Here is a 24,945-nt window from a genome sequence, read left to right as displayed (position 1 = left end):
TAAATCAATCAAAACAGAAAATATGTATATTGATGAGAAAATATCATTCTAATATCCGTTCAGAAAGCCAAACGCGCATACACACATTCATATGCATATAATTACGCATACAAACTTTCAACTAACGCAGAATATGTGCATATTAAACTGCGAATCGAATAAATGAGTGATTTAGAAAATTTCATTATTAATTGTAGTTTAGCGCAATCGTGAAAGACGTGTTGTGTATGCAGTACATCGTCCCATATTTGACTCAGGTTCAAATCCTGTACACACTTTTCTTGGTTCGACATTTTTATTTATTTTTTTGTATTTGGTTTAATTAGAATTGATTTAAAATAGTGTATTCAGGTTTTTCTTATACCTGTTATTTAGAAATTTATTTTCTATATAACATTATTCATACTCCTTTTGAATTGATTTATATGTAAAACAGCCATAAAGGCAATGCATATGAATATGCATTCATATATGTATGTGTGTATTTAATCTCTTCAGTCAAATCTGAACTACTTACATACACATATTGATGAGAAAATATTCTAATATCCATCCAGAAAGCCAAACGCGCATGCACGCATATGTATATAAATATATACAAACCTTCAACGAACGCAAAATGTATGCATATAAAAAACAACAACTGCGACCGTCTTCTTGTCCGTCAGTGAAAATATGGGATATGTATACCCTATGAGCAAAAAGAACCGGGAAGGTGATGTTGACTGTTTTCTTCGATTGCCAAGGCATAGTCCACCATGAGTACTTTCCATCGGGCCAGACAGTCAATAAAGAATATTATTTATCTGTTTTGAAGCCTTTGAGAGATGCTGTATGTTGCAAACGGCCGGAAATGTGAGCAAACAATTCTTGGATTTTGCATGATGGTAACGCGCCATCGGACTGATCACAGAGAATACGACGAAGGAGCTGTAGGCCATGTCGGCCTGCCGGGGGTGTTTGGAAGACTGGGTTAAACGTTGGCACATGTGTGTTGCTTCAGACGGGTCATATTTTGAAGGAGATAATATAAATTTGCTTTAAATTTAACTCTGTTTTATTTAATTTAAACATTCCCGGTACTTTTTGATCATAGGGTACATATATGCGGCTTTGCGGATAGAAATGTGTGATTCGCTGGAATTGTTCAAGGCATCTAAGTCGCATTAACTCGCGACTGTCGAACAGTTAGAAGACATATTTCCATACATATAAGGGTGCATACATACATACGGAGCCGCGGCCACTCGACACGACACAAATTCAAGATTTATCTAATATTGGCAAATAATTCCACGCGAAATATTCCAATATTGACTATTTTCGAATGGTCGCGAAAATTGGCATATGGGCGGCTCGGTTATGAATGAAATTGAAATATGAGCTCGAACTTATGAATGAACTTTTTGTTTTTGTTCTAAATTGTTCGGCGCCGTCGCTGATAGAATCATGGCCGCTGCGACTGCGTCTACGAATGTATTTTGTTTTTGTAGTCGCTAGGCTTAGATTTTAGCTTCGGGCGACATGCGCATGTGAGGTATGTGTTTTTGTTGTGTTCTAGAACATTTTAGAATGTGTGGTGGCAAGCGGCCATCGCGTTGCCCTTACTGTTGCTTTTGCGTCTATCAAAGTATTGTGTTTTTGTAAGTACAATATTAGGAATATCGACTGGTGAAAGACAAAAGTACACGGAAGCAAGAAGGGAGCGCTGTGCTCGCGCATATATGCATGAATGTATGAACGTGCATGGATGTAGTAACATATGAATACAATTATTTTGTAAGAAGTTTAGAAGGCAAGTAGGTATATATGTATGTATGTATATATGCTAGGACACAAAGTGGGTATATATACATACATAGAGTAGAATTGTTTTTGCACTCGTTAGGAAAAAACTCGTTCACTAGTGCGTATGTGTATTTGATTTCTTGTAAGAATGTGATGTGCTGTGACATGTGTACATACATAAGTCAAGGTTATTTGGGCATACTTGCATATGTGATATGATGTTCTTGCGCTTGTGCATTATTGTTTTTCATATACAAATGTACATACATACATATGTATGTAAATGCTGTCGAATACATAAACTATAAATTGACATACAATATAAAATAAGTGTTGATTTATCTTAAACCGTTCTTTTTTTCTGAATGCAAATACCTCCTATTGACATGTACATATGTACATGTTATGTACTTATGTATATTATCATATACCATCATTTATTTACATATAAAGTATACGTTCATTTATGTACATATGTGTGTAATGAAAAACTTTATGAATTACTTTCAGAACTTTATTAAAATTTATTCGCGTCGCGCGCATGCACAAAACCTTTTGTTCACAACGCAGGCGCAGAAATAAACGCTCTGCGTATTTATCCTCCCCACGTGACTCGCCATCAATTCTCGGTGCAATTTTTTTTTTTTTCGTTCTTAAATTTTTTTTTTTAATGAAATCGTAAAAAAATTTGTAATAAATTTTGTGTATCCGCTTATCATTTCAAAAGTAACAAAATGGTAAAAAAATAAGCAGTGGAAGAAATTAACGCACCGCCTATTTTTCCTCGCCACATGTTAGACTCGATATCAATTCCCGGCGCCAACTTTTTTTTTATAATTTTTTTTTTTAATTAGTTTTTTTTTTAAAGTAATTGAAAAAAAATTTTGTGTAATAAATTTTACGTATTCGCCTATTATTCAAAAATACGAAAATAGTAAAAATTTAATTGGTTTAATGACGAGGTGAGAAATGTGTTGTGTGTTGAGGTGAAAGATGTGTGGTGCTTTCAATTTTTGTGTGGGCAAAACTCAGTGTGGTGTCTATAAACTCGGTGTGCTAAATTTCCTTATTACAAATCTTTCAAATCTCAATTGTACTAAAAAAAGGTCACAGTAACATTTGCACCTTCTCATTGCATTAACATTCTCTGGTATAACCCCTGATTTGGGCTCTGCACTCAGCTTGAAACAGCTTCCATTTAGCTTTGTATGAGATGTATGGCTTAGATAAGAAATTGCTCTATGTACAATTAATGCTAGCTTTTGCTGAATTATTTCTGGCCTGCATTTGTAGGAGTGTGAAACTGCAAACGAATACCAGTACATAACAAGCATTTAAAATCACGACATTTATTTTTAGTGGAAAATTAACGTTAATAAAGCAAACAAAAGCAAACTGTAAAGAAAAAATTTACAATAAACAAAACTCCGCTATCGCGAGTGTAAACAAATCTCGTGTGGCTGACAACCAGCTGTCACCGTTGACTGCATTATCGACGCTACGAAAAGAGTGCTACCATACGGCCTATACCGAGGTGAAATGGGCTCTCCATCACAGGGTGGTGGGCCCAATCACTCCAACCCAAACAATGAAGTGCGTAATAAAGACCTAATGCAAAAAATTGTTGAATTAGAAAAATTATGCTCTACTCTACAAAATGAGATATCCCATCTTAAAATAGAAAACGGCAAACTTAAATCTGCTATATGCGCTGATGATAATAAAACTGATTTAAACATTACAAAAAAAACATGTGTTGAAGTTTATGAAACTGATGAAGAAGAGCTTGCTAGAGAAACCGACTGGATCCTAAAGAAAAAAAGGCCATCCAAAAAACGTGAAGCTGAATCTTCTCCTGAAGCTGTAACACCATCAAAATCTGCAAGTAGTGCTAATGATTCAACAAAAACGGAACAAGTTAATAAAATACCCCGTCCTCCTCCAATAATTATCAATGGTAATAATGATTTTAAAAAACTTCATAGTCAACTTATTACCACAATAAAAAATAAATTTTTCATTAAACTTTTAAACAACGATGCATGCAAAGTGATAACGTTCGATTCGTATGACTATCGGTCTGTAACAAAATTGTTGTCAAATGAAAATATTCCTTGGCACAGCTATGAGAATAAGCAAAATAGACCTATCAAGGTAATAATTAAAAATCTTCACCATTCCTGCGACAGCGACTTAATAGTGAATGACTTAAAATCACAAGGGCTAAATGCTCTAAGCGCCATAAACAAACTCAAGTGGAAAACAAAGGAACCACTTGAAATGTTTCTCATCACCTTCGATCCGTCCGAAGATGTGAAAAAAATTTACAGAATTCAAAATATACTGAATACTACAGTCAAAGTTGAACCTGTCAAATCTACAAATCTGATACCTCAGTTCATCAAATCAAAAAAGTCTTGCTCAATGGTGCCAAACAATGTTTTTTATAATGGTAAATATGCAAATTCTGCCATAGAATCTGCCAATTTATTTGCTGACTTTTTCTGCTCTAATTTTGAACCCGACTTAGACTCCGATTCTAGTTTACCCTCTAATAGTTTTTCACCTCTCAATTTTGGGACTTTGTGCCTATCTGTTACTGATGTCGTCAAGGGTATTTTGAAGCTTAAGTCTACACCGAAAACTGACTCGGATGGCCTTTCGGGCATTTTGCTGAAGAATTGCTTGTGTCTCGCTGAGCCTCTCACAATTATATTCAATAAATCGTTGTCCTCTGGTATCTTTGTTGACGACTGGAAATTTACTTCCATTACGCCTATATTTAAGAGTGGAAATAAAAACGATGTTAGCAACTACAGACCGATTTCGAAGCTTTCGTCTGTCTCAAATCTTTTTGAGTTAACAGTGAATGAAAAGTTATATTTTGCTGTCAAAGGCCTAATATCTACCAACCAGCATGGTTTCGTTGCAAGTCGCTCCACTGTCACTAACTTGTCTATTTTCAATGATTACTGCATTTCAGCCTTCCAGAACAGATCTCAAGTTGATGCAATTTATACAGACTTCTCTAAAGCGTTTGACAAAGTATCGCACCGAATACTCTTGTCGAAGCTTGCATCATTGGGTATACACTCCACGTTTTTGTCGTGGATCAAATCATATTTGTCCAACAGGCACTGCGTTGTAGCCGTTGATAATATGACATCCCGTGCATTTATTGCATCCTCTGGTGTCCCACAGGGAAGTATTCTAGGACCCCTCCTCTTTATACTTTTTATTAACGATATTGGTTCTTGCTTTTCGTTTGCAGACCACTTGTTGTATGCTGATGATCTTAAAATATTTGCGGTGATTAACAGTGTTAGGGACTCTGAAAAGTTGCAAACCGACTTGCACAATGTCCGGAACTGGTGCTATTTAAACCATTTGTCACTAAATATTAGCAAATGCTTTCACGTAAAATATGCTAAATCAAACAATACTTTGCATACTTCGTATAATATTGCTGGCTTACCTTTGCAATCCGTTGAGGAAATTAAAGACTTAGGCGTTATTTTCGACTCTAAGCTGAATTTCACCAGCCATGTTAACCACGTCATAAGACGATCATATGCGATGCTAGCATTCGTTCGCCGTAATTGTTCTGCATTTACCAACCCACACACTCTCAAAACATTGTATTGTGCTTTTGTTAGATCAAGATTAGAGTATGCCGCTATTATTTGGAGACCGTACCAAATAGGTCTGTCTAATCGGATTGAGAGAGTTCAGAAAGTCTTTCTTCGTTTTGCGCTCCGATCTTTAAACTTTTCTGAACCTGTACCATCGTACCGCTCTCGATGTTTATTAATTGACTTAAAACCACTTGATAGCAGACGATCTATTCTATCGTGCTCATTTATTATTCGTATCATTTCTGGATCTATTGATTGTCCTTCCCTTTTAAGTAAAATTCAATTTAATATACCCAATATGAGGCTCCGACAGTATGAAACCTTTAAAATTGGCTTCTCGAGAACCAACTATGGGGTGAATGCTCCGATTCCTAGGGCATGTGCAGATTTAAATATGTTTTTCAATTCTTCTGGTGCTGATTTTACATGGCCGTATGGCATCTTAGTCAATCATCTTAAATCGTTCTTTTCTTAGTATACTACTAAACTATTGTACATTAGCTTAAAATAGTCTGTAAGAATGTATCCATTCAAAGACAATAAATAAATAAATAAATAAAAAATAAAAAAAACTCGCCAGGTATATCCATAGAAAAGGTCCTTTTCCATTTAGGAGGCTGCAAGGTCGTAGAGCTAACAATATTATTCTGACTTACAAAGTTTGATAATGGTATGTCATCCTCGTCGTCGAATAGCCCTTCATGGATATTCTGTACATCTGCCCCACACACATCCAATATCGATTTTGACACTGGCCACTCAGGCGTGTCTAGATTTTCATTCTCATCGGAACTGGCTTCACTTTAAGGTCCTGAAGGTAAATCTTTATACAAACATTCTTCAATTTCCCTTTGCGTCAATGATCGTTGCATTATTGAAATAATTGCCTAAAATATTGTAAATACCAAGGAAAGTCCCACTCATAGTGACCGTATAAAAAAGCAAATTCTAGGAATACTTACGTCACGGTGGTCGACTTATTTCATGCCCACAGCGAAGCGAATAAATTTGCGATTAAGAAGACCGCGCGATAGTTAATATGTGGTGCAGAAGCTAAAGTCGGCGGAATTATTCGTTTTGTTTTTTGGCGCGTATTTAATTCAGGTTCAAGTCCTGAAGTCATATTTTTTTTCTTGCACATTTTTTTTTACAATTCAAACCAGGAAAGTTTAGTAAAATTTTTGAGTTTATTTTAATTAAAATTTCTTTAAAATACTGTTTTTTTTTGAATTTCATAAATGGAAATTTCCTTTCGGTATAAAATAGTTCATACTGGATATGACCTGATTTTTATATAAATCAATCAAAACAGAAAATATGTATATTGATGAGAAAATATCATTCTAATATCCGTTCAGAAAGCCAAACGCGCATACACACATTCATATGCATATAATTACGCATACAAACTTTCAACTAACGCAGAATATGTGCATATTAAACTGCGAATCGAATAAATGAGTGATTTAGAAAATTTCATTATTAATTGTAGTTTAGCGCAATCGTGAAAGACGTGTTGTGTATGCAGTACATCGTCCCATATTTGACTCAGGTTCAAATCCTGTACACACTTTTCTTGGTTCGACATTTTTATTTATTTTTTTGTATTTGGTTTAATTAGAATTGATTTAAAATAGTGTATTCAGGTTTTTCTTATACCTGTTATTTAGAAATTTATTTTCTATATAACATTATTCATACTCCTTTTGAATTGATTTATATGTAAAACAGCCATAAAGGCAATGCATATGAATATGCATTCATATATGTATGTGTGTATTTAATCTCTTCAGTCAAATCTGAACTACTTACATACACATATTGATGAGAAAATATTCTAATATCCATCCAGAAAGCCAAACGCGCATGCACGCATATGTATATAAATATATACAAACCTTCAACGAACGCAAAATGTATGCATATAAAAAACAACAACTGCGACCGTCTTCTTGTCCGTCAGTGAAAATATGGGATATGTATACCCTATGAGCAAAAAGAACCGGGAAGGTGATGTTGACTGTTTTCTTCGATTGCCAAGGCATAGTCCACCATGAGTACTTTCCATCGGGCCAGACAGTCAATAAAGAATATTATTTATCTGTTTTGAAGCCTTTGAGAGATGCTGTATGTTGCAAACGGCCGGAAATGTGAGCAAACAATTCTTGGATTTTGCATGATGGTAACGCGCCATCGGACTGATCACAGAGAATACGACGAAGGAGCTGTAGGCCATGTCGGCCTGCCGGGGGTGTTTGGAAGACTGGGTTAAACGTTGGCACATGTGTGTTGCTTCAGACGGGTCATATTTTGAAGGAGATAATATAAATTTGCTTTAAATTTAACTCTGTTTTATTTAATTTAAACATTCCCGGTACTTTTTGATCATAGGGTACATATATGCGGCTTTGCGGATAGAAATGTGTGATTCGCTGGAATTGTTCAAGGCATCTAAGTCGCATTAACTCGCGACTGTCGAACAGTTAGAAGACATATTTCCATACATATAAGGGTGCATACATACATACGGAGCCGCGGCCACTCGACACGACACAAATTCAAGATTTATCTAATATTGGCAAATAATTCCACGCGAAATATTCCAATATTGACTATTTTCGAATGGTCGCGAAAATTGGCATATGGGCGGCTCGGTTATGAATGAAATTGAAATATGAGCTCGAACTTATGAATGAACTTTTTGTTTTTGTTCTAAATTGTTCGGCGCCGTCGCTGATAGAATCATGGCCGCTGCGACTGCGTCTACGAATGTATTTTGTTTTTGTAGTCGCTAGGCTTAGATTTTAGCTTCGGGCGACATGCGCATGTGAGGTATGTGTTTTTGTTGTGTTCTAGAACATTTTAGAATGTGTGGTGGCAAGCGGCCATCGCGTTGCCCTTACTGTTGCTTTTGCGTCTATCAAAGTATTGTGTTTTTGTAAGTACAATATTAGGAATATCGACTGGTGAAAGACAAAAGTACACGGAAGCAAGAAGGGAGCGCTGTGCTCGCGCATATATGCATGAATGTATGAACGTGCATGGATGTAGTAACATATGAATACAATTATTTTGTAAGAAGTTTAGAAGGCAAGTAGGTATATATGTATGTATGTATATATGCTAGGACACAAAGTGGGTATATATACATACATAGAGTAGAATTGTTTTTGCACTCGTTAGGAAAAAACTCGTTCACTAGTGCGTATGTGTATTTGATTTCTTGTAAGAATGTGATGTGCTGTGACATGTGTACATACATAAGTCAAGGTTATTTGGGCATACTTGCATATGTGATATGATGTTCTTGCGCTTGTGCATTATTGTTTTTCATATACAAATGTACATACATACATATGTATGTAAATGCTGTCGAATACATAAACTATAAATTGACATACAATATAAAATAAGTGTTGATTTATCTTAAACCGTTCTTTTTTTCTGAATGCAAATACCTCCTATTGACATGTACATATGTACATGTTATGTACTTATGTATATTATCATATACCATCATTTATTTACATATAAAGTATACGTTCATTTATGTACATATGTGTGTAATGAAAAACTTTATGAATTACTTTCAGAACTTTATTAAAATTTATTCGCGTCGCGCGCATGCACAAAACCTTTTGTTCACAACGCAGGCGCAGAAATAAACGCTCTGCGTATTTATCCTCCCCACGTGACTCGCCATCAATTCTCGGTGCAATTTTTTTTTTTTTCGTTCTTAAATTTTTTTTTTTAATGAAATCGTAAAAAAATTTGTAATAAATTTTGTGTATCCGCTTATCATTTCAAAAGTAACAAAATGGTAAAAAAATAAGCAGTGGAAGAAATTAACGCACCGCCTATTTTTCCTCGCCACATGTTAGACTCGATATCAATTCCCGGCGCCAACTTTTTTTTTATAATTTTTTTTTTTAATTAGTTTTTTTTTTAAAGTAATTGAAAAAAAATTTTGTGTAATAAATTTTACGTATTCGCCTATTATTCAAAAATACGAAAATAGTAAAAATTTAATTGGTTTAATGACGAGGTGAGAAATGTGTTGTGTGTTGAGGTGAAAGATGTGTGGTGCTTTCAATTTTTGTGTGGGCAAAACTCAGTGTGGTGTCTATAAACTCGGTGTGCTAAATTTCCTTATTACAAATCTTTCAAATCTCAATTGTACTAAAAAAAGGTCACAGTAACATTTGCACCTTCTCATTGCATTAACATTCTCTGGTATAACCCCTGATTTGGGCTCTGCACTCAGCTTGAAACAGCTTCCATTTAGCTTTGTATGAGATGTATGGCTTAGATAAGAAATTGCTCTATGTACAATTAATGCTAGCTTTTGCTGAATTATTTCTGGCCTGCATTTGTAGGAGTGTGAAACTGCAAACGAATACCAGTACATAACAAGCATTTAAAATCACGACATTTATTTTTAGTGGAAAATTAACGTTAATAAAGCAAACAAAAGCAAACTGTAAAGAAAAAATTTACAATAAACAAAACTCCGCTATCGCGAGTGTAAACAAATCTCGTGTGGCTGACAACCAGCTGTCACCGTTGACTGCATTATCGACGCTACGAAAAGAGTGCTACCATACGGCCTATACCGAGGTGAAATGGGCTCTCCATCACAGGGTGGTGGGCCCAATCACTCCAACCCAAACAATGAAGTGCGTAATAAAGACCTAATGCAAAAAATTGTTGAATTAGAAAAATTATGCTCTACTCTACAAAATGAGATATCCCATCTTAAAATAGAAAACGGCAAACTTAAATCTGCTATATGCGCTGATGATAATAAAACTGATTTAAACATTACAAAAAAAACATGTGTTGAAGTTTATGAAACTGATGAAGAAGAGCTTGCTAGAGAAACCGACTGGATCCTAAAGAAAAAAAGGCCATCCAAAAAACGTGAAGCTGAATCTTCTCCTGAAGCTGTAACACCATCAAAATCTGCAAGTAGTGCTAATGATTCAACAAAAACGGAACAAGTTAATAAAATACCCCGTCCTCCTCCAATAATTATCAATGGTAATAATGATTTTAAAAAACTTCATAGTCAACTTATTACCACAATAAAAAATAAATTTTTCATTAAACTTTTAAACAACGATGCATGCAAAGTGATAACGTTCGATTCGTATGACTATCGGTCTGTAACAAAATTGTTGTCAAATGAAAATATTCCTTGGCACAGCTATGAGAATAAGCAAAATAGACCTATCAAGGTAATAATTAAAAATCTTCACCATTCCTGCGACAGCGACTTAATAGTGAATGACTTAAAATCACAAGGGCTAAATGCTCTAAGCGCCATAAACAAACTCAAGTGGAAAACAAAGGAACCACTTGAAATGTTTCTCATCACCTTCGATCCGTCCGAAGATGTGAAAAAAATTTACGGAATTCAAAATATACTGAATACTACAGTCAAAGTTGAACCTGTCAAATCTACAAATCTGATACCTCAGTTCATCAAATCAAAAAAGTCTTGCTCAATGGTGCCAAACAATGTTTTTTATAATGGTAAATATGCAAATTCTGCCATAGAATCTGCCAATTTATTTGCTGACTTTTTCTGCTCTAATTTTGAACCCGACTTAGACTCCGATTCTAGTTTACCCTCTAATAGTTTTTCACCTCTCAATTTTGGGACTTTGTGCCTATCTGTTACTGATGTCGTCAAGGGTATTTTGAAGCTTAAGTCTACACCGAAAACTGACTCGGATGGCCTTTCGGGCATTTTGCTGAAGAATTGCTTGTGTCTCGCTGAGCCTCTCACAATTATATTCAATAAATCGTTGTCCTCTGGTATCTTTGTTGACGACTGGAAATTTACTTCCATTACGCCTATATTTAAGAGTGGAAATAAAAACGATGTTAGCAACTACAGACCGATTTCGAAGCTTTCGTCTGTCTCAAATCTTTTTGAGTTAACAGTGAATGAAAAGTTATATTTTGCTGTCAAAGGCCTAATATCTACCAACCAGCATGGTTTCGTTGCAAGTCGCTCCACTGTCACTAACTTGTCTATTTTCAATGATTACTGCATTTCAGCCTTCCAGAACAGATCTCAAGTTGATGCAATTTATACAGACTTCTCTAAAGCGTTTGACAAAGTATCGCACCGAATACTCTTGTCGAAGCTTGCATCATTGGGTATACACTCCACGTTTTTGTCGTGGATCAAATCATATTTGTCCAACAGGCACTGCGTTGTAGCCGTTGATAATATGACATCCCGTGCATTTATTGCATCCTCTGGTGTCCCACAGGGAAGTATTCTAGGACCCCTCCTCTTTATACTTTTTATTAACGATATTGGTTCTTGCTTTTCGTTTGCAGACCACTTGTTGTATGCTGATGATCTTAAAATATTTGCGGTGATTAACAGTGTTAGGGACTCTGAAAAGTTGCAAACCGACTTGCACAATGTCCGGAACTGGTGCTATTTAAACCATTTGTCACTAAATATTAGCAAATGCTTTCACGTAAAATATGCTAAATCAAACAATACTTTGCATACTTCGTATAATATTGCTGGCTTACCTTTGCAATCCGTTGAGGAAATTAAAGACTTAGGCGTTATTTTCGACTCTAAGCTGAATTTCACCAGCCATGTTAACCACGTCATAAGACGATCATATGCGATGCTAGCATTCGTTCGCCGTAATTGTTCTGCATTTACCAACCCACACACTCTCAAAACATTGTATTGTGCTTTTGTTAGATCAAGATTAGAGTATGCCGCTATTATTTGGAGACCGTACCAAATAGGTCTGTCTAATCGGATTGAGAGAGTTCAGAAAGTCTTTCTTCGTTTTGCGCTCCGATCTTTAAACTTTTCTGAACCTGTACCATCGTACCGCTCTCGATGTTTATTAATTGACTTAAAACCACTTGATAGCAGACGATCTATTCTATCGTGCTCATTTATTATTCGTATCATTTCTGGATCTATTGATTGTCCTTCCCTTTTAAGTAAAATTCAATTTAATATACCCAATATGAGGCTCCGACAGTATGAAACCTTTAAAATTGGCTTCTCGAGAACCAACTATGGGGTGAATGCTCCGATTCCTAGGGCATGTGCAGATTTAAATATGTTTTTCAATTCTTCTGGTGCTGATTTTACATGGCCGTATGGCATCTTAGTCAATCATCTTAAATCGTTCTTTTCTTAGTATACTACTAAACTATTGTACATAAGCTTAAAATAGTCTGTAAGAATGTATCCATTCAAAGACAATAAATAAATAAATAAATAAAAAATAAAAAAAACTCGCCAGGTATATCCATAGAAAAGGTCCTTTTCCATTTAGGAGGCTGCAAGGTCGTAGAGCTAACAATATTATTCTGACTTACAAAGTTTGATAATGGTATGTCATCCTCGTCGTCGAATAGCCCTTCATGGATATTCTGTACATCTGCCCCACACACATCCAATATCGATTTTGACACTGGCCACTCAGGCGTGTCTAGATTTTCATTCTCATCGGAACTGGCTTCACTTTAAGGTCCTGAAGGTAAATCTTTATACAAACATTCTTCAATTTCCCTTTGCGTCAATGATCGTTGCATTATTGAAATAATTGCCTAAAATATTGTAAATACCAAGGAAAGTCCCACTCATAGTGACCGTATAAAAAAGCAAATTCTAGGAATACTTACGTCACGGTGGTCGACTTATTTCATGCCCACAGCGAAGCGAATAAATTTGCGATTAAGAAGACCGCGCGATAGTTAATATGTGGTGCAGAAGCTAAAGTCGGCGGAATTATTCGTTTTGTTTTTTGGCGCGTATTTAATTCAGGTTCAAGTCCTGAAGTCATATTTTTTTTCTTGCACATTTTTTTTTACAATTCAAACCAGGAAAGTTTAGTAAAATTTTTGAGTTTATTTTAATTAAAATTTCTTTAAAATACTGTTTTTTTTTGAATTTCATAAATGGAAATTTCCTTTCGGTATAAAATAGTTCATACTGGATATGACCTGATTTTTATATAAATCAATCAAAACAGAAAATATGTATATTGATGAGAAAATATCATTCTAATATCCGTTCAGAAAGCCAAACGCGCATACACACATTCATATGCATATAATTACGCATACAAACTTTCAACTAACGCAGAATATGTGCATATTAAACTGCGAATCGAATAAATGAGTGATTTAGAAAATTTCATTATTAATTGTAGTTTAGCGCAATCGTGAAAGACGTGTTGTGTATGCAGTACATCGTCCCATATTTGACTCAGGTTCAAATCCTGTACACACTTTTCTTGGTTCGACATTTTTATTTATTTTTTTGTATTTGGTTTAATTAGAATTGATTTAAAATAGTGTATTCAGGTTTTTCTTATACCTGTTATTTAGAAATTTATTTTCTATATAACATTATTCATACTCCTTTTGAATTGATTTATATGTAAAACAGCCATAAAGGCAATGCATATGAATATGCATTCATATATGTATGTGTGTATTTAATCTCTTCAGTCAAATCTGAACTACTTACATACACATATTGATGAGAAAATATTCTAATATCCATCCAGAAAGCCAAACGCGCATGCACGCATATGTATACAAATATATACAAACCTTCAACGAACGCAAAATGTATGCATATAAAAAACAGCAACTGCGACCGTCTTCTTGTCCGTCAGTGAAAAGATGGGATATGTATACCCTATGAGCAAAAAGAACCGGGAAGGTGATGTTGACTGTTTTCTTCGATTGCCAAGGCATAGTCCACCATGAGTACTTTCCATCGGGCCAGACAGTCAATAAAGAATATTATTTATCTGTTTTGAAGCCTTTGAGAGATGCTGTATGTTGCAAACGGCCGGAAATGTGAGCAAACAATTCTTGGATTTTGCATGATGGTAACGCGCCATCGGACTGATCACAGAGAATACGACGAAGGAGCTGTAGGCCATGTCGGCCTGCCGGGGGTGTTTGGAAGACTGGGTTAAACGTTGGCACATGTGTGTTGCTTCAGACGGGTCATATTTTGAAGGAGATAATATAAATTTGCTTTAAATTTAACTCTGTTTTATTTAATTTAAACATTCCCGGTACTTTTTGATCATAGGGTACATATATGCGGCTTTGCGGATAGAAATGTGTGATTCGCTGGAATTGTTCAAGGCATCTAAGTCGCATTAACTCGCGACTGTCGAACAGTTAGAAGACATATTTCCATACATATAAGGGTGCATACATACATACGGAGCCGCGGCCACTCGACACGACACAAATTCAAGATTTATCAAATATTGGCAAATAATTCCACGCGAAATATTCCAATATTGACTATTTTCGAATGGTCGCGAAAATTGGCATATGGGCGGCTCGTTTATGAATGAAATTGAAATATGAGCTCGAACTTATGAATGAACTTTTTGTTTTTGTTCTAAATTGTTCAGCGCCGTCGCTGATAGAATCATGGCCGCTGCGACTGCGTCTACGAATGTATTTTGTTTTTGTAGTCGCTAGGCTTAGATTTTAGCTTCGGGCGACATGCGCATGTGAGGTATGTGTTTTTGTTGTGTTCTAGAACATTTTAGAATGTGTGGTGGCAAGCGGCCATCGCGTTGCCCTTACTGTTGCTTTTGCGTCTATCAAAGTATTGTGTTTTTGTAAGTACAATATTAGGAATATCGACTGGTGAAAGACAAAAGTACACGGAAGCAAGAAGGGAGCGCTGTGCTCGCGCATATATGCATGAATGTATGAACGTGCATGGATGTAGTAACATATGAATACAATTATTTTGTAAGAAGTTTAGAAGGCAAGTAGGTATATATGTATGTATGTATATATGCTAGGACACAAAGTGGGTATATATATATTACATACATAGAGTAGAATTGTTTTTGCACTCGTTAGGAAAAAACTCGTTCACTAGTGCGTATGTGTATTTGATTTCTTGTAAGAATGTGATGTGCTGTGACATGTGTACATACATAAGTCAAGGTTATTTGGGCATACTTGCATATGTGATATGATGTTCTTGCGCTTGTGCATTATTGTTTTTCATATACAAATGTACATACATACATATGTATGTAAATGCTGTCGAATACATAAACTATAAATTGACATACAATATAAAATAAGTGTTGATTTATCTTAAACCGTTCTTTTTTTCTGAATGCAAATACCTCCTATTGACATGTACATATGTACATGTTATGTACTTATGTATATTATCATATACCATCATTTATTTACATATAAAGTATACGTTCATTTATGTACATATGTGTGTAATGAAAAACTTTATGAATTACTTTCAGAACTTTATTAAAATTTATTCGCGTCGCGCGCATGCACAAAACCTTTTGTTCACAACGCAGGCGCAGAAATAAACGCTCTGCGTATTTATCCTCCCCACGTGACTCGCCATCAATTCTCGGTGCAATTTTTTTTTTTTCGTTTTTAAATTTTTTTTTTTAATGAAATCGTAAAAAAATTTGTAATACATTTTGTGTATCCGCTTATCATTTCAAAAGTAACAAAATGGTAAAAAAATAAGCAGTGGAAGAAATTAACGCACCGCCTATTTTTCCTCGCCACATGTTAGACTCGATATCAATTCCCGGCGCCAACTTTTTTTTTATAATTTTTTTTTTTAATTAGTTTTTTTTTAAAGTAATTGAAAAAAAATTTTGTGTAATAAATTTTACGTATTCGCCTATTATTCAAAAATACGAAAATAGTAAAAATTTAATTGGTTTAATGACGAGGTGAGAAATGTGTTGTGTGTTGAGGTGAAAGATGTGTGGTGCTTTAAATTTTTGTGTGGGCAAAACTCAGTGTGGTGTCTATAAACTCGGTGTGCTAAATTTCCTTATTACAAATCTTTCAAATCTCAATTGTACTAAAAAAAGGTCACAGTAACATTTGCACCTTCTCATTGCATTAACATTCTCTGGTATAACCCCAGATTTGGGCTCTGCACTCAGCTTGAAACAGCTTCCATTTAGCTTTGTATGAGATGTATGGCTTAGATAAGAAATTGCTCTATGTACAATTAATGCTAGCTTTTGCTGAATTATTTCTGGCCTGCATTTGTAGGAGTGTGAAACTGCAAACGAATACCAGTACATAACAAGCATTTAAAATCACGACATTTATTTTTAGTGGAAAATTAACGTTAATAAAGCAAACAAAAGCAAACTGTAAAGAAAAAATTTACAATAAACAAAACTCCGCTATCGCGAGTGTAAACAAATCTCGTGTGGCTGACAACCAGCTGTCACCGTTGACTGCATTATCGACGCTACGAAAAGAGTGCTACCATACGGCCTATACCGAGGTGAAATGGGTTCTCCACCACAGGGTGGTGGGCCCAATCACTCCAACCCAAACAATGAAGTGCGTAATAAAGACCTAATGCAAAAAATTGTTGAATTAGAAAAATTATGCTCTACTCTACAAAATGAGATATCCCATCTTAAAATAGAAAACGGCAAACTTAAATCTGCTATATGCGCTGATGATAATAAAACTGATTTAAACATTACAAAAAAAACATGTGTTGAAGTTTATGAAACTGATGAAGAAGAGCTTGCTAGAGAAACCGACTGGATCCTAAAGAAAAAAAGGCCATCCAAAAAACGTAAAGCTGAATCTTCTCCTGAAGCTGTAACACCATCAAAATCTGCAAGTAGTGCTAATGATTCAACAAAAACGGAACAAGTTAATAAAATACCCCGTCCTCCTCCAATAATTATCAATGGTAATAATGATTTTAAAAAACTTCATAGTCAACTTATTACCACAATAAAAAATAAATTTTTCATTAAACTTTTAAACAACGATGCATGCTAAGTGATAACGTTCGATTCGTATGACTATCGGTCTGTAACAAAATTGTTGTCAAATGAAAATATTCCTTGGCACAGCTATGAGAATAAGCAAAATAGACCTATCAAGGTAATAATTAAAAATCTTCACCATTCCTGCGATAGCGACTTAATAGTGAATGACTTAAAATCACAAGGGCTAAATGCTTTAAGCGCCATAAACAAACTCAAGTGGAAAACAAAGGAACCACTTGAAATGTTTCTCATCACCTTCGATCCGTCCGAAGATGTGAAAAAAATTTACGGAATTCAAAATATACTGAATACCATAGTCAAAGTTGAACCTGTCAAATCTACAAATCTGATACCGCAGTGTAAAAAATGCCAATCTTTTGGCCATACTAAAAACTTTTGCGGGAAACCCTCACGATGCGTCAAATGTGCAGGTAAGCATGCCACCATTGATTGCAAAAAAACTGAACTAGAAAGCCCAAAGTGTTGTAACTGCGGAGAGTCCCACCCTGCAAATTACAGAGGCTGTATAGTGGCGAAAGAACTCCAAAAGATTAGAACGAAAAAGCTATCCCAAAATTCTAAACCAGTAAACAGTACAAACAAACAACACACAATCCCAAAACGTACTAAAACTACTACAAGTCTTACAAATAATCCGACAAAAATCCCTATATTAAATAAACCGGCTACATACGCACAAATTACCAAAAACTTATTACCGAACGAACCTATTGTGCAAAATCCCCTTTCAGCTATATTAAGCAAATTAAATGAACAAGGCCAAATCTTCAAATCAATTGAAAAACGCTTGTGTGCCCTTGAACAAAACATGCAATTTTTTGACTATGAATAAAACACTAAAAATAATATTATGGAATGCCAACGGTCTAGCTAAACACCAAACAGAGCTAGAAGTTCTGTTAAACAACGACGAAATCGACGTCTGCCTAATAGCCGAAACACACTTCACAAAACATTCATATTTCAATTTTAAACATTATTCCCTATACCATACTATTCACCCCAACAATTGTGCAAGAGGTGGCAGCGCCGTTCTCATAAACAATAATATAACCCACCACTTGGAAGACCAACTCAGCGCCGAGGAATTTCAAACAACTTCCGTTTCTGTCGAGGCCTTCGAGCAACAAATATTACTAACAGCTTTATACAGCCCACCCAGACATCAACTAAAATTTGAAGATTACGTATCTCTCATCGAAAGATACAAAGGACGTTTTATTATAGGAGGCGATTTCAACGCTAAGCACCACCGTCTCCTCGTCTATTTAATAACTTCACCGACTGGCAGTACTTCCAACTGCAATTACAAGCTGTAGTGGTAGACACCGACCGTATCGTGACTACTGATGATCTTGATGATGCCGTGCTTCAGTTCACGCAAATAATTCAAAACGCAGCTTGGAACAGTACGCCCCAGCAAGATGTCACATCAAACAAGAAAAAATACCCATCATATATCAAGTTGCTGATAAATAAAAAACGAAAACTTAGACGTCGTTGGCAGCAAACCAGATGTCCTGAGGACAAATTGAAACTCAACCAAACAACAAAACAACTACACGTTCAAATTCAGATATTCAAAAATGATAATTTCAATCGATTTCTTAAGAGCCTCACATCTGATAAATCCACAGACTACTCTTTATGGAAGGCAGCAAAGTCATTTAACCGACCGATAAAACACATAGCACCCATCAAAATAAACGACACCCAATGGGCAAAATCCAATGAGCAAAAAGCAAATTTATTTGCAGAGAATCTTTGTAAAACCTTCTATGCCAATGATGGATCTGAAGATATTGACATCTCGTCAAATTGGATTGAAAGCGATGTCAGCATTGAGCCAGTTAGTAACGAAGAAGTAATGAGCGAAATTTTCAAAATGAAAACGAAAAAAACGCCTGGTTTCGACCTCATAACTGCAGAAATTCTTCAGAGATTGCCCAATAATTGTATTACTTGTCTGTCTCAATTGATTAATTTGTGTTTTTTGTTAAAATATGTTCCTATGTACTGGAAGACAGCAGAAGTAATTATGATTTTGAAAGCCGGAAAATCGCCAAATGATGTGTCTTCATACCGACCTATTTCTCTGCTACCAATGCTGTCCAAACTTTTTGAACGACTGTTACTGACTCGAATGATGCTGATTATAGAAAACAAGAGAGTTATTCCAACGCACCAATTTGGCTTTCGAAAAAATCACTCCACTATCGACCAAGTTCACAGGGTTGTTAGAACCATAGAGTGTGCGATAGAGGAAAACAAAGTTTGCGCAGCGGTGTTCCTTGACGTCTCGCAGGCGTTTGACAAAGTTTGGCATACGGGCCTGCTCCACAAACTAAAATTGATTTTGCCCAGGAATTATTGCGAAATCCTTTCTTCCTACCTTGATGGCAGATACTTTCGTGTCAGATTTGACAACGCCTATTCATCATTGCAAAAAGCACGCGCGGGGGTACCTCAAGGAAGCATCCTAGGCCCTCTCTTGTACCTCTTGTATACGTATGACTTACCGGTTCACGAGCAACACGTTACCGCAACCTTTGCAGATGACACGGCTATCCTAGCAGTTGGAGAAGTGATCGAGACTACAACGACGAAATTGCAATCAGCGGTGAGTTCTATTGCAACATGGGCAAAAAAATGGCGTATCAAATTAAATAATTCCAAATCAGTTCACATTGTATTCGGCCTGAAAAAAGCAATTTACAAGCCAGTCTACATAAACAGTGTAAATATACCGTACGTCAACGAGGCAAAATATCTTGGTATAACCCTTGATGCTAAACTGCGTTGGAAGGCGCATGTCAAGAAAAAGCGTGAAGAGCTGGAATTAAAAACAAAAAACCTTCTTTATCTTATTGGCAGACACTCTATTCTGTCAACGAACAACAAACTACTGCTATATAATCAAATACTCAAACCGGTCTGGACGTATGGCATTCAGCTATGGGGATGCTCAACCAAATCTTGCATGACTATTATCCAACGATTCCAAAATAAAGTGTTGCGCAACATCGTCAATGCTCCATACTATGTGAGAAATGTCGACCTCCATCGTGATCTTGGTATCTTACCCATCACTGACGTGGCGAAAAAGTACGCCATGGCTCACAGACAACGTTTAAGTACACATGTCAACGCTGAAGCATTGGCTTTGCTTCAGCCAAATACTCATGGTCGGCGGCTCAAGCGTAAAACAGTTTTAGACCAGATGGGCACCCAGTAGCAGATGCACCTTATATATTTATACATTCATAATGAATTTATGAATGTTGAGGCATCTTAGTTTTTTCCTTTTTTAATATATATGTTCAATAAAAATTGCTCGTTAGTATCTTTATCTCGTTGTACTAGTTGTAATTTCTAAACGATATTCTGCTTATACTTTAAGATGCGTTAATAAAAAATAAAAAAAAATAAAAAAACATATTTAGAAAACGCCATTTTGGATGTGAGAAAGACACCACGATATTTATATTCTGCTACCACTTTTATATCCTCTCCTTTGTACCACAATTTTCTGCCTTGGCTAGTTGACCAATTTTTCTAAAGACCAGATTTCATAAAATTTACTTCAATGTTCCACTAAGCGCAATATATTTCTAGCTTTTTAATCAATATCATCAGCATATAGAAGAAGGCGTACATATATTCCATCAATCAGTAGACCACCTTTTAAACAGCCTTGTATGTAGATCATTCCGGTTTCAAAGTAATCTGATACTTCCCTTCCTGTCCAAACTGCTGGTCTCGTACTCGAATATATATTTTCAATCAGATTTGTTATTTTGTTAGATAGTTCCATCTGCCATTTATAAATTAATGGCCTCCTGGGTACCCTGTCGAAAGCCGCTTACAAATCCACAAGGTATGCATAAACCTTTTTGTTTTCATTGAACTTTAAATGTTCTATAGATTGTACATGCTATCCACCGTTGAGTAGTTTTTTCTAAAGGCGGCTTGAAATTCAGTGGGCATGTTAATGTTTTCCATACAGTTTGTAAGTCTTGCATTAATAAATCTCATTAAAACTTTTGCGATACAGTTCATAAAGGATATTCTCCGATAATTACTTGCTATATTTGCATTTTCTTTTTTTTAGCTCATAAGATATTCTGTCTTCTCCAGGTACTTTGATTGTTGTAGCATTTTTAATTATTTGTTGGACTTCGATTATTGTTACATCTTTATCAAGGTCCGTATCTGTATGCAAAGCAGGTGCATAATTAATATCTTTTGTTAACTGGGGCTGATTTAATAAGTCTTGAAAATAGTTTTTAAACTCCGATGTCTTAATATCTGAACCAACTTTAAATGATTCTCCTCTTATTTCTTTGGCGAGGCTCCACCATTCTTTTGAATTTGCGGTTTTATTGATTCTATTTTCCAGTTCTTCATAATAATCATTCTTCGCTTTCTCGCATGTGTTCTTTAACAATTGCTTTCCCTGAAAATGTTTGTGCTTGTCGTCTGCTTGGTTGGATTTTCTGAGATCATTCCAATATTTAAAGGAAAGCTTCCTTGCATTCAAACATTTCATATTAGACCAAGCGCTTATGTAAAACGGCTTTAGTGTTTTCCGCTGTTGTCTTAAGCACAGACATTTTTACTACACTGTCAAGTTTTTCAAGATTTATCATTTCTCCTCCATTCGCCAGCTTAATTAGATTTTTGTTTAGGTTTAATTTCTATTTTGATACATCTTTTTCTTTAAGCATTACTTTTGGTAGCAGGCTTTTATTTTCCATTTCATTCTGCGCTCTATCTACATACGTATGTTTAGTGTCAGTTTAATTGGCATATGATCTGACATTTTTACCGATTGTTTGCATTTGTTTTCCGTTTTTGGCCTGCAGTAGACAGAATTCACTGCACTCAGCTCTGTTAAGAACTTCTCTGCTGTCGAGCTAGGCGAGGTGAAAAGTCTTCGCGGTTACACTTCATTTTTGACAATTCACACTGCTCGTAGCTTGTGAGGCTTCTCTCTATCATTAACGTTCTCTGTGTGTTCCATGATTAACTTCGATTCACCGTTATCTCTGTTGTGCAATGATCACTTTGATGTTTCGTTTTACAATTCAGTCAAAAATTTTGGTTTATTCGGCCTTCAAATTTAAATATTGTCTTTTTAAGGTACCTACCAAGAGATATCCTTTGATATTACGCAATTATTATATTATAATTACCACTTGGGTAAAAGTGTTCACGAACTGTCTGAAATGTTTTCGGTAATACGTCAGACAGTATATAATGTTATAAATCGAAGGGGAAAAAAGCGTAGGGGTGAGTGAAAAATCTTCAATAATTTGTGGAGATATTTAGATTATTTAAAAACTTTATATCCCTCATAGCGCGAAATTAATCTAATATTGCCTGTTTGCCTAATTAAAAATGAACACCGCACACGTCCGATAAACAATTCAAACGTGAAATTCCTTATTAAGTTCTACCCTTACTACGGGGAAACGTAAGTGGACAGTTACATAGAGTATAGGTGAGCAAATAGGTAGGCAAATAGAAATAAGAAGAACGGAAAGTATAGCTGTAGAAATAAAGTTAATGACCGACAGTAAATAACGAAAAGTAAGGAAAGTGCGAAAAAGTAATATACCTTTATATAAATATATATTTATATATATAACTTAATATTAAGCTTAAGTATAGTTTATATATATATATATACTATATAATTGGCACGTAAACCCGTTTTGGTGTTTGGCCGAGCTCCTCCTCTTATTTGTGGTGTGCGTCTTGATGCTGTTCCGCAAATGGAGGGACCTACAGTTTCAAGCCGAACGGCAGATATGTTTTTATGAGGAGCATTTTCATAACAGAAATACACTCGGAGGCTTGTCATTGCCTGCTGAGGGGAGACCGCTATTATATTAGAAAAAACTCTTTCTTAATTTTTTGATCTTTCACCGAGATTCGAACCGACGTTCTCTCTCTGAATTCCGAATGGTAGTCACGCACGAACCCATTCGGACACGGCGCCCATTACATATTTACATATTTACCTATTTATTTAATTTCAATTATTTAAAAGTTCAAACGAGATTTCTATTAGCTACTTAATATAATTTTTAATTTATCAAATTCAATTTCAATTTTAATTTATTATGTTTTATTTTATTACGATGTTTGCCAGAACCGGGCTTGACAACGGCCACCATGAAGGAATCGAGCAGCCTTCAATTTTCATTTTCCATCGATAACACGGAGAGTTTGTGGATAGGGCGTCTCACTTCACCCGACCTAGTTGCGATATCTGCGACGCGAATTTCCCCGCCCGGTTCGGAAACGGTTGCCGTTACTCAATCCATCACCCACTGCTGTGGTGGCACGTTTCCTTCATGGACGACGACGAGTTAGCCTGGGCGGACGTTGGGCTGCACACGCCCCCATTTGTTGCGCTGCTGAAGCTCCAGAAGGTGATTATTCGAACACGCGCGCCAAAAGTGTCCCTTTAGAGAGCAAACAAGCTGTCATATCTCTAACCAGCGCCTGGGGTTGTCGGGTACCTTCTCCGGTGGCAAAGCTCGCAAGGGGCAACCGATTAGTAGAAGTGCCGGCGTTAGCACCTCGTCGTCGTTGGAGTTGTTGCTGAGTGGTGCGAGCGGTCGGGAGTTCAGTACTGATTCCATTTCGACGTGAAGCGTTCGGCGGTTAACAGCGCGTTGCCTACGGTGCGCATTAGCAGATATTTGGCGGACTTCACTGCTGCTTCCCACAAGCTACCGAAGTGGGGTGCCTTCGAAGTATGAAGGCGAAGATGCGTCCTTCGTCGGCGGCTTATTGGAGAATCTCCTGCATCTGTGCCAGAAAGGCTTCCCGGAGCTCCCTCAGTTTCCTCTCTGCTCCCATAAAACTCCTCGCGTTTTCGCAGTACATTTGGCTGGCATTCCCCGGCGCTCAATGAACCTTTTGAGAGAGAAAAAAATGTATCAGCAGTTAAATCAGTTACAAGTTCTAGATGAACTGCCTTTGAAGCGAAACACACGAAAATGGCACTATACATTTTCACGGGAGGGCAAACGCGAATTTTTAAGGTTCTGTGAATGGGTCCTCAATAATCTACCCCACATATTGTGAAGGACCGTTGAGGAAGTAGTCGATCGACGGGTAGATTGCCCATGATCTGACCTTGCAATTTTTGCTTATAACGAAAACAGTGAATGCATTCTCTTACAGTTCGACTACAGGCTTCTCGAGCATTTACCAGCCATATTTTTTCTCGCAGAAGCGCTACCAACGCCTTTGGACCGGCGATTACGAAAATGTAGGAACCGGATATATGCCTTCACAAGGTGCGAATTTTCGCTGAATAGCAAAGGAGTTAATTTCTGCAAACTTGAGGGAAGTACGTTATTTTCCGATAATTTATTAATTTCATCGCTAAATTCAAAATGGTGAACTATCTCGAAAATCGTAAGGAAACTCCATTGTAATTCCATTGTCTTTCAATTATTTCGAGAAGTGGGTTTGTTGTGGCATTGATTGCGGTTAATGTAATTGCGTTCTTCTTCTTCTCGAGTGCTTCTTGTTGTGAAGAGTGATTGAAGTTGACATTTTGTGGCCACGTAGCAGGGTCTTCTAGGAGGAGCTGTGGACCACTAAACCATATTGAATTACCCAATTCGTCCACGTTA

The sequence above is a fragment of the Anastrepha ludens genome, chromosome X (assembly GCF_028408465.1).
Source record: "Anastrepha ludens isolate Willacy chromosome X, idAnaLude1.1, whole genome shotgun sequence".
NCBI lineage: Eukaryota > Metazoa > Arthropoda > Insecta > Diptera > Tephritidae > Anastrepha > Anastrepha ludens.
The sequence above is the reverse complement of the archived record's forward strand: the minus strand, read 5'-3'. Positions refer to the sequence as shown.